The sequence below is a fragment of the Talpa occidentalis genome, unplaced genomic scaffold, assembly GCF_014898055.3.
Source record: "Talpa occidentalis isolate TD23 unplaced genomic scaffold, MPIMG_talOcc4v2.1 talOcc4.15, whole genome shotgun sequence".
NCBI classification, from domain to species: Eukaryota; Metazoa; Chordata; class Mammalia; order Eulipotyphla; family Talpidae; genus Talpa; species Talpa occidentalis.
Window position 1 is genome coordinate 8,188,027 of NW_023601543.1, and position 17,414 is coordinate 8,205,440.

The 17,414-nt window shown below is 38.1% G+C and overlaps 1 protein-coding gene across 4 annotated transcripts in view; it reads left to right on the plus strand.

Moving 5' to 3' along the window:
- The window catches only part of ATP11C (ATPase phospholipid transporting 11C), a 157,568-nt gene that overhangs the window by 33,374 nt on the left and 106,780 nt on the right, over nt 1-17,414 (plus strand). The window lies entirely within an intron of this gene.

Below are 17,414 nucleotides of genomic sequence, written 5' to 3' on the forward strand. Positions count from 1 at the left end.
CAAATGGGGTGGGGGCGAAGGGGGTGGGTGTAGAGGCGCAGGCACGTAGGGGAGGGAGAGGTTTTAAAATATCTTGGTTTGACTCGCAGCTCTGCCATTAAAGTTATTTGAAGGCACATTTGTCTCTGAGATCATTTCTTTTAAATTGAGATGTAGGATTTAAACACGGTTGTTAGGTGAAATACAGATAATATATTTGAAGTGCCTCGCATATAAAATATGTTCAAACTCATGGTATCCATTACTATCATCATTGATTTCCTGCCATTGAATGCACTTCATAACTGGAAATAATTAGTTTGGATTTGGAAACTGCCAAGTGAGACAATGATATCTATAGTTGGTTTAATTTTTTTTTCCAAAATAATCCTAAAGCAACACCAATAACTATTTTTTATAAAAAATAGTTACTTATACTTTTTTTTTTTAAAAAAAAAGATTTATTTATACAAGAACCAGGGTACAGGCCAGATGTGTGGGAGGGTGAGAGGATTTACCAGAGACAGAGCAGGGAACAGAACAGGCAGACTGACGAAATACACTGCTGAGGGGAGCAGCGGGCAAGACAGGAGAGGTCTGCCACGCCATGTGGGTTTCTCCCCTGCTGGCCGGGATCGAACCCGCACTGCGGAGGCTGCGGACAGCTTCACAGTGTGGCGCTTAACTGCCTGCAGCACCAGGGAGGCCCGTTTCTTATACTTTTTACCCCTTTCCTTTCGAAGGCAAAGCAGCCAATTTACTAAATCAGTGTGCAATTTGGGAAGATTTAAAAGAGTACTGCTGAATGCTTTGGGCTCTGGAATGAGTATGCATACCTGTGAATGGCACCTATGGAAGTAGTTGTCTCAGCCTGGAGAACTAGGGCCAGTTGACATTGACCCTAGGCTTTATTCCCTCAACTCTTGCACATCTGGCAGTTTCCAAGTCATTGAGACTCTCCCTAATGGACACAGACCACTTCTGGCTGTTGGGAGGCAATGATTGCTTATTTCTGTAAAGTTATTTTGGTTGTCACGAGTAGGGCCCAAGTGCTTCTGTGTTTCTTCAGTCAAGTCAGGGAGATAGCAATGAGAAAGAAATTTTGGTCTGAGAAAGGACATCAGACCATCATCAAAGAACCTCAGAATGGCTGTTGGCTTGAGCTCGAGCAATCCGTGGCCTTCTGGGAATTGATTCTCATTATTATTTCACAATAGTACCCTTCCAACTAAAAGTACCATTTGACAGATGAAAGTAAAGGGAAATCAATTGTATTTTGAGAATTTTTGGATATTACACCATTCATTGGTGGTGTTGCTCATTGGAAATGTTAGTCACTAGTCTTTGTAAAATTAAACTATTTTTTATTGATATAACTTTGGGTTCAAACCAGTAGCATAGTCTTTTTTAAAAACATTTTTATTTAGGTCTGATTGTTATACCAAATATTGCACATATTTATTGTATACAATCTGATGGGTTTGAATGTATGCGTACCTCCTTGAAAGTCATCACCACAGCAGGGTAACACACATGCGTCACTTCCTAAAGTTCCCTCCCACCTTCATGTTTGTGTGTGTGTGTGTATGTGTGTGTGTGTTTGAGATCTACCCTCTTAACAGATTTTTTATGATAGTATTAGTGTTTTGCATCTTAATGTTTTCAGAGCACATTGACCATATCTCATTTAACTTTTACCTTATCAATTGGGTAGATCTTATTTCCACTCTCTGATGAAAAAAAAAAAAATAGGCCTTAGGAATATGTTTTACCAAAGATCATCATTGGATATTGTACCAGCATCCAGAACCCAATTTTGATTTTTGTTAACTCTGCATAATAAGGCGTCTGGACCTTGAGCCTGTTCTGGCTCTCTAAAAGTCTACTGACCTTGTAAACATTAAAAAACTAAATGACTAATGACTACCTTTGTCCCCACAGTTAGGAAAAACAAATGTGATGAGATGTCCAAGCCTCAAAGAGAGCTGTAATAACTAGTTTGTGGGAGTAACTTCTACTTAACTAGTTTTTGGGAGTAACATCTACCTTTCGTACATGTAACTTGCCCTTTCTAGATTGGCTACACAGAGAGTTTTTTAATGTCATTAAACTTTTGGGGGGCTTTAATTAAAATGTTGGGCAGTGAGGTGAGGCCCAGCTTGGTAGAGTTGATGTCATCTTTTGAGTAGATATTTTGTGTTAAACACTGTTCTAAGCATTATAGGGCCATACAGATTAAAATGAAACAAAAACTGATTCCATTCTGTAGGACCTCAGAACCTAGCAGAGAAGACGGAAGCAGACAGAGTTGCTGCCACTTACTGCTTCCTCCAGTCTGTCCTCCATTCTGCCAGCAGAACAGTCTTTTGAAAACACATGCCCTTTCCCTGCTTAACACTTTCTGGTGCTTTCTTGTTTCTCAGAGGATCGGGTCCAAGTATTTTTTTTTTTTATCAGATTATATAAGACCTCTGATTTGGCCCAGTTTCTCTCTCTCTATCCACACCTCCACAGTGATCTCCAGGCACATACCACTCCATGGGATGCTGAGAGCAACTCATGATTTTTCATGACTCATGCTGGGTCCTCTGTCTAGAATGCTGTATTTGTCCGTGTCCTCTGAGAAACAGAAATGATTATACTGGTAAGAATTTTATTAATGGGAAGCACCTATGTGAGACAGTAGGGTTGGAGATGGGGAAGGTGAGCATGCCATTAGTCCATGCTACAAGTGTGACCCCCTGCTGAAAAGAGTGAATAGCTTGGGCAAAAGCTTTTTCTAGACTGCTCTGCAATCTAAGGAAGGTTCAGAAAAACCTTTGGGTTGTCCATAGTCAGCCATCAATAGAGACCTGTCCTTGCTGTCCTGAGTTACTGGTTAGCTGCAGCCTTTGGAAGCATAACTTCAACACGGATACTAGGATGAGTTTCTGAGACAGCGGCTCAGTTGTGCCCCCTCAAATTGAGACATTCCTCTTAGCCTCATAACTTAAAGAATATAAAAACACAAATAAGCCTGTGTTCGGTGCAGCACTGTTTACAATAGCTAAGTTATGGAAACATCCTATTATGTTCAATTCCTCCTACTCATCCTTAAAGGGTCACCTTTAAATGTTTCCTCTTCTGGAGGTGTGAACCTGTACTCCTAAAACTATATAGTGTTGTAAACCAATGTTACCTCAATAAATAAACAAGTTAAATTAAAATTTTTTAAATAGGTAAATATTTTCTCTCCTGGGAAACTTCCTTGAAGGAAATTCTCAGCATGCCACTTAATGGTCCACCTGCCTACAATTATAATCCCCTAATCTCTGCTTGGTTAATACCTAATACACTTATTTCAACTCTTACTACCTATTACAGGACCAGAAATCTAGTAGGTGCGTAGGAAATACTTGTTGAATGAAGGGATAAGTTGATAGGACTTGAATAAACAGCTCTAAGGGGAGAAGATAGTCGAGGCAGAGTGAATTGCTTGAGGAAAGCCATTGATGGGGGAGAACGAAGGATTTACTCTTTCTGTTTTTCAAATAAGTATGTCTTGCCCAAAAACTGTCATTTTAGGGAAAGTATATTATGATACAAAACAGTGGGGGAAGGAGTGTCTTCCTGGCAGTTGAAAATGATTCATATTGGAGAACTTTGTGGAGAACAATGTTTTGAGTATTTCCTGAGAGACTTCTTTCCTGAGAGGAAACAGTTGATGGAAATGGAATTTTACTGCTGCCAGGAAGTGTGATAAAGATCAAATCTCATGCAACTACCACCAGAATAGAAATTTCCACAGATTAAAGATATTTCAAAGTCCAGCTAATGGCTAATATATATTTAGTATTCAGTGTAGCTGAACTGTAATTCTGTAATGGAATCTGACCAATTTTGACAATCCAGTTTGTAACATAAATTGGTGGAGACCCGTTCATCTTGACGTTTGCTGATTCTGCCAGATGTTGGCCATATTTTTGATGGAAAGAAACAAGAGTGCTGGCCAGGATCCCAACCTCAATATCACTATTGACCATCTACCACTGCCACATGTTGCCAGAGGAGACAGACACACCGAGGATAAAGCTGGACAAAATCATCCTTTATCATCATTTAGAGATTTCGCACCTGACCCCTAGGTAATGTTCAACCCTGGCGACTCGGCTGGGTCCTGTACAAGGCAGATGCTCCTTTTTGCCCAAACGCAGGTCTGTCCTGTGCACTCTCCCTCCTGTCCTGTATATCCAGAGTTGCTACTTGAAGTGATCTCAGTTTCTTCATTTGTAATATGGAGATGAATAATGGCACCTACTGCATGGGCTTGCTGTGAGGATCCCATCCAGTGATGCATTCTGAGGCTTGGATTATGCCTGACAAAGAGTGGTTAGTAAATGGAAGCTAGGTTTTATTATTGCTGAGCAGAAGAGGGGTTTGAGGGTAAAATCTTAATATTTCTACTTGAGTGTTATCAACATTGGTTGTTCATGGATTGGTTGAATAACTGTTGTGTGATAAAGCAGCATAGGACTCTGGGAACTTGAGCTGTATGGCCTATATTTTGGTAATTAATCTAACATACTTAGTTGCTGATACCATCTCTTCTCTCAAGTAAGGAGAATTTGTTTTGGCTTGTATTGTAAGCAAAATCACTTGCTCCTCCACATTGTGTTCTGACCTGGTGGAATACCTTTCTTTTCTCCTCTGTTTCAGTGACCCATCTCTCTTACCTTCAATTTTCCACTATAATCTATCTTTAGGTTGCATATACGTATCTTAAGAAAGTCCCAGACATGTGAAAATAAGATGAGTGCATGATGTATTCCCTTTCCCTTGATTTTTGTTGACCAGTCTGGGAAACTCTTTGACCCAATAGCTTTTGCTTTCCATATCTTTACTTCCATTTTAGTGGAATAGTTTGACGGGGATAGTATCCATTTACTTCTGTCTTCCGCTACTAACAGGGTCATCACTTTCACTGAAGGGCTTCTCCTTTACGTATGTTTACACATCTCTTTTCCAGTCTTGCCATTTCATCAAGAACTACGCCTTTCTCACTTCTTAATCCTTTTTGAAAGTCAAAAACATGAAATAAATGAAGACCGATAGAGAATATAGTATTAGTATTGAGAGATGTGTACCGAGCCAAAGGACAAGGGAAGGTAGCAATTTGAAGTCCCAGAGTCATCTCATACTCACTGTGTCCAAATCTGAGCTCTCCCTTTGTCTCCTCTTAGCCTCTGTCAGTCAACTCTCAAGATGTTTCTCCATTGGCTTTATTTCCTCCTCACTCTCACTGTCTTGGCTCTGGACCTAGTCCTCATCATCTTGTATCTAGAGCCTGACTTTTTTCCTTACCTTCTTCATTCTAGTTCTCTCTCTGTCCCAGTCTGGCTACACAGTGTCACAAAAGGGTGCTTTTAGAAGTATTTTTACCTTTTTTTTTAAATTGTAAGATGAGTCAGGGATTCAAAGTACCAGTCAAATGTGTAGTGTAATACAGTATTACAAGGCAAACATACTTGAAATTCCATCCAGATCAAGAAATAGAATTTTGTCAGCGACCCCAGAAGTTCCTCAAAGTGTCCTATCTCAAAATTACTTCCCAAATAACAATTACTAGTTAAAACACACCTATCTTGCCATACCCATCTTATCATACTGATTACCTCTGTGCTACCACCCTGGGGTGCTGAAATCCCCTTACAGGTTTTCTCAGGACACCTCTTTTCTATGACTTCTCTCGCCACCATATTTTCTGGCCATTCTGAGTTATTCACAGATTCCCAGATACTTCTAGATATTTACAAGATACTCCAGACATTTATCCCTGTTGTTCCCTCTTTCTGAAGTTGCCTCTTCCCATTCTCTGATGAAGTACTAGATCCAATTCAAATGTCATTTCTTTTATGAAACTGTCCTGGATTTCTCCTCCCTGACATACCTGGGACAGAATAAATTTTTCCCATCCCTAAACTCTGCGTTCATTATAGCGTTTTGTACATGCTTCTATAATTAGCATTTACCATTTTCTCTGACACATAACAGGTTGCTTAATGCTCATGGATGCTCAGTTGATGATGTAGGTGCATAGTATATGTTTGTTGAATGAATGAATCCACTCATTCGATTTTTAAAGTTCTTTCAGGGTGACAAATTTTCTTCAGAAATCACATCCTTGAACATATGATCAATCTTGCTTTTCCTTAAGTAATCCTGTTTAACACAAAATAAACAAGAAAAAGTTAATTTTATTTTCTAACAAAAACAGTTTCTAGTATTTGGTGTCACTTTTTTTTTTTTTTTTTTTGCCTTTGTAAACATTTGCCAATTTGACCACATTGTTGGTAAAGGAGACCTTTTGTGCACTTTTCTGGCTATATACAACATTTTTATTGTTTCCATTATAACAACTAGCAATTATTTAATGCCATCTATGTGCCAGGCACTGTGCTAAGCTCTGCCTGTGCATTATTTACAGACTCCTCACCATATTTTCATTTTACAGGTCAGGAAACTGACAGAGAAGTTAAGCAAGTTAAGGCCCTAAAGCCTAAAAGCATTTCAACCCAGGCAGTGTATCAATGTGAAATCCACGCTCTTTTTACCATTCTGTGTTACTCTGAGCAAGAAGATAATATGCTGTCAGTTCCAAACAGTGGGTTTTTGCAGGGCATCTGGAACCACCGCCCATTTGTGTGTCTTGTTACCTGGTGCCTTACTGGACTCTGATAGCTCTTTAACTTCTTCATTCCTCCTTCCTCAGATTGCTGCTATTCAGAGCTCCATCCAGCTCTACTGATATTAGGTGTGTGAATCTTGTGGCTAATGGATGGCAGCTTGGTAAATGACTCTCTGTGAGCCACAAATAAGGAGATTGCGCCTGTTTGGTGCATCTCTTCTCAGCCACATGTATTATTTAGCTTATGCCTCTTGTCTTAAGGGTTGCTGTCACCGTAATTGATGTGCCTTGTGCCTGACAATGTGATAAATTGTGTCTTTTAAAATGGCATTGGTCATTAATGTTAATTGCTGTTTCTTAATTTTCTGTTAAGGTACTGAAAGGAAATCCAAGTATAAAACAATTAAAGTAATTAAGTGGAATAGCACCAGTATAGGAATGGTCCGGTAGTTGGTACCACACACACAGACCTTGGTGCTTACAGAAACCCGTATCAGGGATCCTGGAGGAATTAGGTCTGAGACAGCAGCATTTGAACTTCAGCCATTTGAGGAACCTCTGCTGGTTGCTGGTAGGTCAGCAGAGAGGAACACAGATGCGTGGCGTGTGGTCACAAGTGGTGTATGTGGCGATGTCACTTAATCTTGTTTCCCATTATTAGTGTGTCAACTTCTCCAGAACAGATATTGTACTTTTTCTGTGACTGAACCTCTTTCTCCTTAATGGTGCCCCGTTCTGCATATAGCATTGATAGGGCATTGCTCATCTGCTAGCATTTCTTGTCTATTTTAAAGAACTCTTCATTGTATTTTGGTTTTTAAAGTCACCTTTCCATTTTAGTACATTACTAAGGTTCATCTAGAATGAATGGTTGTGTAAAACTTAATTTCTTTAAACCAGCAATACCAAAAGCTAACAGTTTTAGTTTGCCTGGTATACCCTAGGTGCTATTGAAAATGCTTTATACAGTTACCTCCTGGAGTCCTGACCAATCCTCTGAGGTAGGTACTGTTATTATCCTTGCTTTAAAGCTCACAATGGAAATGAGCTATCATTTGCAACTTTGAATATTTTTTGTTATAAAGAATTCATTGTATTAGGAATTTAGGCTGCACCTTCTGTCTCAGGTACGGCTTTGTTTGGAAAGAACATCTGAAAAAACATCCGTGTGTCTGGGAGGGTGCTGCTGCAGATACTGGTTTTCTCCAGGATCACTTACATGTAATCATTTGGGGTGGGAGGATGCGACCTTTTTTGTTGCTGTTCTTTTTGTTAGAAAAGTGGCTGTGGCATTTTCTTCCAGTCAATACTTCACATAACTTCTAGTAAGTGGGTGGTTTTTTCCTTTTTTTTTTCTTTCAGGGAGGGGTGTGTGATTCAAGACTGTGTGTTGTTGCTGTTGTTTCTCTGCCCAGACTACCCTACTTCCTCTTATGCAGTCTAAGCACTATAGAAGGATTTAGTGGCTGATGGTTGGCAGTTTGGCTCTTTTGTTAGTTCCTGATACTGCAGATGAAGTACTGTGTTTTCTTGTCAGGTAAAATGCATATGCCTGCTGCTCAAATTGACAGGAAGAATGAGCTAGACTTTTTTTGCTTTTCAAAGAAAAGCATTTCAGAGACAATTTGTGACTTTCCCTTTCTCATTTCCCAACCTTGTCCTCCTGTGTCCTGAGAAAATGCCACATCTCCCCAATGGCTACGGAGCTCTCCAGCTTAATAATGTTCCGGGATTATTGTTAACTGTTGTCAAAAGAATTCCCAGTTTGTTATCCTGCTTGCCCGAGGAAGGTTCTTCCAAGATGTTTTCTTGGCTATAGAGCATGAGAACACCAATACCAAGACTTTAGTGGCCAGATGAGAAACTAGGTAGATCCTAAAAATAGGTATTAAAATAACCATTCTGCAATTTTATTCTGAGAATGTAGCACTTGGTTTCATCTTCTTTATCCGCAATGGAAGAAAATGAACATGTAATAAAAGTGGTATGATGACAAGAGGATTGAGTCTTAAATTATTCTGGTAAGCTTTTCCATTAAAAAACTAGATTTGGAAGTAGGTGGTAGGAAAGGGAAGGAAAGTTAAGGAAAGGGAAGGAAAGTTAAATTAGAGAAGGTATTGGGCTGGTTATGGAAATAGATGTCAAGATCCATGTTTCATCTGCTGCTAAAGTTAATCAAAGGGAGAGAAATCAGAAAGCCTTACTGTAGAGCCAGATCTCCTTCCATTTCCGTATTCCCACCTCCTACCCTCTCTTATTTGATTGCAGCCAGGTGTGTGTGTGGTTCCCAAACCTCACCTCTAGAGATTTAGTTTCATTAGGTTTGGCTTGGGACAGAGAGCTCTGGGTATGGAATAAGTTCCCCAGGGATTATCCTGCACTTTTCTCAGAGCATCCTTTAAGAAAGCCTGATTCAAACCACATGTCCCCATAATTTGTCAGTCATTGGGGAGAACACCTGGTGTGAGCACTGAATATTGGGACACAACCACATGTATCTGCTTGTCCTCTTAGGAAAATCAACTTGGTATATTCATATGGTTGCCAGTTATAGCTAAGGTTTACTGTTTTTTCTGTTCCTGTCCCTGCAATATGCATTGTATACAGGTATTCTCAGTGAATCTCAAAGAGACCTGGTGAAATAGCTATTGATATTTTCATATTTTACAAATAAGGAAACGGAGGCTTAGAGACTTTAAATGACTTGTCCAAATCACATAGCTAGTTAGGACCAGAGCAGGAGCTTTATTCAGACAAGTTGTTCCTGTCTGCACTCTATTGCTGTTCTTAATGGACCTCTAGGTGCAAGGAATTGGAATCATAGGAGGCTTTGGTTCAAGACATATTGGCTGCATTCTGTTATTGCTCTCTCTTTGGAGCCCATCAACTTAAAAAAATTGTTTTGAGGTAACCTTGGTTTATAAAATCCTATGAGTCTTAGGTGTGTAACATCCTAGTTGGTCATCTACGTATGCCACATCATGATCACTATGGAAAGTCTAGTTTTCGCCCCCTCCTATTCAGTTGACTCACCCAACATTTTTTAATGTTTCAGAAATAAGCCAATTATTCTTAATTGTTGTAAAATGCACATAGCATAAATTTTGTCTTCTTGACTACTTTAGGGAAGGATTCTGTGGCATTAAGTACATTTATATATCACCATCCATCTCCAGAGCTCTTTTCATCTTATAAAACTGTAACTGTACCCATTGAGAAATATTAATTTCCATTCTCCCTTTGCCCTAATTTCTGTCAGTCACCACTCTTTTTGTCTTTGTGATGGAGCCAGTCAACTTTTGTGTAAAGAGTATACCATTAATCCCCACAACCACCAGTTTTGCTGTTGATTTTTTCAGATGAAAAATTGCAAGTAAAATCAGGATTTACAAATACACAATCAGTGTTGAAACAAGAAGCTATAGACATTTTAAATAGAATTTAGCAAGCCTTAATAAGTGTGACATATCTCTGAAAGCACTTGAGGTCTGCCCAACTAAAGAAAACAACTAAATCTTTATTTGGCAACTTGGAGATAAAAATACTTGTAGATAAAGCTGCACACAAAGGAAAACAAGCCCTATACCTGGGTGGTTCCTTTACCCTTGGGAGGGCATGTCTGAAAAATAAACACACTTCGGATAACATGAATTCATATAAATTTTACCATAGGTAGGACTAAAAATCCACTCTGCTTAGTAATTTTAAATGATGAGATTGTATAGTTTGGGGGAAGTTAGGGCATTATATACTAAAAATGATGATTATGGAAGTTGAAGCCCCACTTCACTTTTTCCTCCCATCAAGTGTGATTGGCCACAGGTTACTGTTGCTTAGGAAACATGAATTGTGGCTCTACAGGTGGAATACTTTCATTTCAAACTTTTGAAAATGTAGTTTCCCTTCCTCACCTTTTTTCTTGTCTTTCTGGGAAAGTTCTGAAAGTAGATATTTCTTTTATATTCATTGTTCTAGAGCAAATTAGGTGACAATATGATAGAACCATAGGAGTCCCTCAGAAGGGGAAATATTTGGTAGGTTATAGGAACTTATATAAGATTGGATTTTCATCTGATAACTTGGTGAGTCTGATCAAAGGTAAGCTTAATGTAGACTTTCTGATGCTGTCATCCTGAAAGATACTGGGGTCAAAACCTTCAGGTTTTAGGTATTTAAAGATAGCACTCCTCTGTAAAATAGAGTTGTCTTAAAATATTCAAGTTGTGTAAACCAAACAGGGACTAAAGTGGTACTTTATAATAACTTAAAATTTAAATCAATTTTTATCAAATTCTATAATCAATAGAAGTGATTTATTTTAATTCAGGGTCTGTCTCATTTGCATTTTATGTAACTAGGATAGATATGATTGAGGAAAAAGTTCACTGATAATCAGCAATCAGGATTTATTATATTTCATTTTATTTTTTTAAAGATTTATTTATGCATACAAGAGCTGGGGTACAGGCCAGAAGTGTGGGGAGTGAGAGGATTCACCAGAGACAGAGTGGGGAACAGAATAGGCAGACTGACTGAAATACACTGCTGAGGGGAGCAGCGGGCAAGTCAGGAGAGGTCTGCTGTGCCATGTGGGTAGCTCCAAGGCTGGCCAGGGATTTCTCGTGCTGCAGAGGCTGCGGGATAGCTTCACAGTGCTGTGCTTAACCCTTGAGCCACCAGGGAGGCCCAGGATTTATTTTAGATTGATAAGTATTATATGTGGTTAAAATTTGTTAAGACTACAGAAGGTATAAAAATGTTTTTGTCCCCTCTTCATTCACAACCCTATTCTGCTGGGGTAATGTTCATTTCTCATGTAGGTATTCAGATTGTTTTTATGTCTGTGGAAGCATATACATATGTGAAATGCATATATTTATATATATTTGTACTCAGGTAATGCATAACGTCCTAATATTCTTCCTTTTGCCTTTTCCTTAATAAATTTTAAAAGTGATTTCATACTGATATATATTGAGCTACTCATTTAAGAGTTGCACAGTAGTCCATTGTTCAGATATTCCTAAGTTAATTTATAAACTGTCCCTTTCTGATGATAATTTAATTTTTTTACTATCATAAGCAGTGCTATTAACAGACATCCTTCTGCATTTTTTACTCTTATTTGTAGAATCTAGTTTAAAATAAAAATTGTAATAATGATATTATTGAAAGTATTCTGTTTTGATAGTCCAGTTGATTGTTCATAATTTTTTAAAGATTTGTTTGTGTAGAAGAACTGGGGTATAGGCCAGAGGTGCAGGAGGTGAGGGGATTCACCAGATACAGAGTGGGAGCAGAACTGGCAGATTTACTGAAATACACTAAGGGGAGCAGTGGGCGAAGCAGAAGAGATCTGCTGTGCCATATGTGAGCTCCCTGGCCAGGGATCGAACTCAGGCCCTAATAGTGATAGCCCTGAGACCAACTCCTATGCCACCAGGGAGGTCTGATTGTTTATAATTTTAAAATAACCTGTGTAAAAGGTACTTTTGGAACAAAAAGATTGAAAATCACATAGATTTTATGTATACATATCTAAAAATGTGTGAATATTATTTCAAACAATAATAGTTACCATTAATGATCACCATTATTTTATTTATCATTATTTTATTTAATCCTCTCAACACTATAGAATAGTTATTATTGTTGCAACTTATAGATAAGGCAACTAACTAGAGAAAAGTTAAATGACTTGTCCAAGTTTCCACAGATAGTAAGCATCACAGTGAGAACTCCAAAACAGTATTTATTCAATAATAAAAATACAACCTAATCGAGAAAAAGACAAAGGATTTTATTTATTTTACATTTTATTTTAATTTATTTTTGTTTTACATTTTAGGGGTTTATTAGGAAAGAGAGAAAGAAAAAAGAGAGGCATCTGCATAGTCACTGGCAGGCAGGAGAGCTACCTCTCCAGTGCCAGGCAAAGGATTTTCATAAACATTTCTCCAGTGAATATAAATAACCGATCAATAGTCACCGGAATAGCTGATCGCTATCATTAGTTGTTTAGGAAATGTAAGCCAAAACTATAACGAAATATCAATTCATATCCAGTAGGATGATCCTTTTTTTTATTTTTTTAAGATTTATTTACTTATGCATACAAGAGCTGGGGTACATGCCAGAATGTGGGGGTGTGTGTGAGAGGATTCACCAGACACAGAGTGGGGAACAGGACATGACTGAAGTACACTGCTGAGGGGAGCAGCAAGCGAGTGAGGAGAGGTCTGCCGCACCATGTGGGTAGCTCCCTGGCTGGCCAGGGATCAAACTCGTGCTGCAGAGGTTGCGGATTGCTTCACAGTGCAGTGCTTAACCCCTTGCACCACCGGGGAGGCCCGATCATTTTTTTTTTTTAAAGGAAAATAGTGTTTGTGAAGATGTGGAGAAACTGAAACCCTTATACATTGTAATGGGAATCTAAAATTTTGTAACTGTTATGGAGAACAGTTTGCAGGTTCCACTAAAACTTAATCATGAAAATTACCACATGAGCCAGCAGTTCCACTCCTAGGTATATAAAGAGAAATGAAAATATATGTCCACACAAAATCTTGTGCCAAATGTTCATAGATTATTCATAATAGCCAAGGGTTAAAACAACCCAAATGCCCACCAATTGATGAGTGTATAAACAAAATTTGGTATATCCAGGCAACAGAATATTACATAGTTATGCCCTGCAACACAGATGAACCTTGAAAACGTGCTAAATAAAAGAAACCAGACTCAAAAGACCACATAGTGTATGATTTCATTTATAGAAAAGGCTCAAAATAGGCCAAAAGTAAATTAGTGATTACTAGGGCCTGGAGGGAGGGAAGGAAATGGGGAGATGGAGACTGATACTAGTTGCACTATATTTTGTTTATCTTGTCCATTGTCTGCTTTCTCCCTGAAAAATATAAGCTCCGGGTAGGAGGGGATTTTTGTTTCCTTGGCTAACTATTGTTTTCATACTGCCTAAACCCGTTCTAGGCACACAGTAAACATTAAGTGAATATATGTTGAAATATTGAAAGACTATTTGCCATAACTGCCGAAGAGAGTATGTGTTAAGAGTGTGGAGCCACACTGCCTGACTTCAGATCCTACATCTGGCTTTCTGTGTGACCATGGATGGATCACATAATTTCTCTGTGTCTCATTCCCCTGTTCTGTAAATGGGGCTAATATTCATATTTATTACAGAGCTGTCATGAGTATTAAATGAGATTGGTCTATATAACATATCACAAGAGTACCTGATATAAATGTTTAATAAGTAGTAACTATTACTATTCCCCTCTTAGGCAATTGGCTTTAGAGACACCTTGTATAGCATGTTTAATCTCTGTATTTCCAAGGTCTAGTCTGGTATTGCACACTTGAAAGTATTAAATAATTTTTTATGAAATAAATGTTTAAACAGAATTTAAACAGATTTTCAAAACCATTATTTTTTATTTTTATATTAGTGTTTTGGGTTTTTTAATAATTAGTACAGCAGTTTGTGCTTGAATTAGATCTGTGAATACCTAAAGGAAAACTGTAAATATTTTAGGCAAAAATGGGAATTTTTGAACTTTGACCTTTATTAGAGTAATAAGTGCACTCCAAGTCTGAGCTCAGCAGCCCCTGCAGTTTTGTTACAGAATTCCAGGTTGTGTTTGGGCTAGTGGCTCTTGTCTCACTGTGAGACTTGCTTTGTTTGTACCAGCTTCAGAGGTTGCTGTTTTTTGTAGCCAGAGAAAAGTTGTTGGTCCAGGCTTATAAAGCCTAGTAAGGATAGGCAAAAATTCCTTTCCCCAAAATCTGATACAGAAAACTACTCATCCTCGTATTTTGGAAAGTGAAACTGTATGTGCACTAAACTCCATCTGGCCAAAGTAGTATGTAATGTTTGTTCCTTATGGTCTTTTCAAAAAATGGGAGGTATTAAGTGGTGGTGATTGAAATTGACATTGTCAATTATGGTTCAGACACTATATGTACATTATTTTGTTTAATTCTTATAGGAATATAGTATGACTCCTATTTACATATAGGAAAACAGGCACAAAGTGGTTAAGTAATTTGCCGAAGATGGCATAGGTTACTATTGATAGTAAGTGGCAAGTCCAGGGCTTTGATTCAAAAGACTGTAAGGAATAAACATTAAACACTACTTTGACACCCATTCCCTGTATCTACTACACATTTGGATAGAAAAACATACTATTTTTCTTCATCTTGAACATTGGTAATTTGTCTTATTGGCAAATTTTCTCTACTTTTCAAAAATTTGCACAAAGATAAAACAACCTTGGATTACGTAAAGTCAAGCAGTTTGTAGTTCCACTTGTAAGAAGTTAAATTCTAAAAATATTTTGTAAAGCATATTCAGTGAGCAAATTAAAAATTAATAATGGGCCTCCCCGGTGGCACAGTGGGTTGAGCACAGCACTGTGAAGCTGTCCGCAGGCTCTGCAGTACGGGTTTGATTCCAGGCCGGCCACGTAGATCCCCACATGGCATGGCAGACCTCTCCTGTCTTACCCACTGCTCCCCTCAGTGGTGTATTTCAGTCCGCTGCCTGTTCTGCTCCCCGCTTTGTCTCTGGTGAATCCTCTCACCCTCCTACGTCTCTGGCCTGTGCCTCAGCACTTGTATAAAAATAAATAAATCTTAAAAAAATAATAGCTGTAAAGCTGTACTTTAATACTTATAGCATGCATACACTTTCATTATGTATGTAAAGCCCAAATTTATTTTAGAGATATAAATAATTCTTAACATGATTACATGTTTCAGTTACACTAAAATACTTATTTTACTAATACTTTTTCTTAAAAAATACATTAAGATAAAATTTTTTATGGCTTCAACATTCTTGAAAAGTTGCATTTTCCATTAATAAAGTTTTTCAAATTTTTCCTCTAACTCTGAATTATTATTTGTATGTGTCATTAGTTGTTTACATTTGAATAAAGCATCTTGTAATTGCATACTGCTTGGGCTGCTGTGTCACCCTGATGAGTGTTCTTTTATATGCTTCTCAGGAATGATGAAAATGAATGTTTTCCTAAGTGCTAGAATTAATATATAAAATCATTTTGAAATTGAAGTCCACAAGTGACATAGATTTCTTTTCCCTGAACAAATTGCTCTGCAGCACAGTATAATCACAGCAGATCCATCTATACTACCAGCAAACTGAAATGTCAATCCTATGTCCTGTTTGTCTTTTCCCAGGGTGGGGGTGGGGCATTCTGTTACTATCAAAACCAATCAAAATGTAGTGGGTATTACTGGTCCTCAAGAATTACTAGTTTCTGTAGTAACTGTTCAGTGTAGATACACATGCTGCAGCACTTACTCTCCAAGGTACCACATGTGCCTAAGGCATTAAAAAAAAAACAAACTAGTATGTGTTCAGTATGATACTGCTATTCTGGAAGAACTGTATACATAGTGGTTTACTTTTCCAGTGTGGATAGAGCTGACAGTTCTAATATATAAAGAGAACTGTGATCAATATGGATTTATACTCTGGCTCTGCTACTTAGCTGGAAGACTGAGTGATTTATTTATCCTTTCTATGCCTCTCATTTTTCTCCTCTCTAATGGGGTGGGGCAGGGATGGCACAACTTTCTTCATAGCTTTGCTATGAGAATGATTATCCAGGATTACATAAACTTGACTTATACATTTATTTAAGACAATGTAATATTGCAGTTAAGGATAGAGGCATGAGGGTCAATCTGTCCACATTCAAATCTTGTCGCTGCTTTTTTCTGGTCACCTGATCTGGGATGTCACATAACCTTTTGGTGCCTCAGTTTCCCCATCTGAAAAATTGGGAAACTAATAACAACCTACTTCATAGAGTTTATTATGAAGATAAAATGAGTTTTAGTATACATGAAGTGCTTTGAATGATACTTGGCATATTGTAAATCTTCAATATATGTTAACCATTATTATCATTATTGTTATCTCCACTTGACAACATCCAGTATCACTGTTTGTTTACTATGCTCACAAAACTGAGAACTCCTTGGGAGTGTAGACAGAATCTTACTCTAATTTATAACTTCTGAGCCTGGCCTATAGTAGGAATTTAATTTAAAATGTAGACTGCATGCAATACCTTCATTCTTCTCAAACTACCCCTTCCCTCCTTACCATTTTCTTTTCAACTATTATCTTTCTGCCATGACTAACCTGGTTTTTGCAACTGAACTAACCATATTTTCTAGCACAAGAATGTGAAATACTTGGCCTAAAACAGAACAATCTTGTTAAATCCTGGCCAGTATAGCTTGCCATAGTCTCTAATTCTTCCTCATTAGATGTGTGTTTGCTCCCCTACGGAACTGTGAGGAAAGGAATCATTTCGTCATCTTCTCTGGTCCCCAGCACCCAACATAGTCTGGGGTGTAGCAGGTGCTTGATAAATGATTATTGAATTGAACAGTCTGCTGGGTTCCAGGAGTTGGGTTCGTTCTTCAATGACCTTCATTCCAAATGGAGAAAGAACTGCCCCTTTTACACTAGTAATGGTTTCAAGGTTAATGAGAGCTGTGAGATCTGAATCTGACTTATTTTGAAATAACACATTTAGAACCTCAAATTAGGTGCAGTATATATGAGAGGGGAGAGCCAGAAACAAGACGGTAAAGGCATTCTGTTTCATAAAATTGGCTACTGACGCTTTTCTTCAGTGGTTCTTTTCTCCTATCACTTGTAACCCATTTGGTTATTTTATTTCTTTTTCTTTCCGGGTCTATCCCAGTC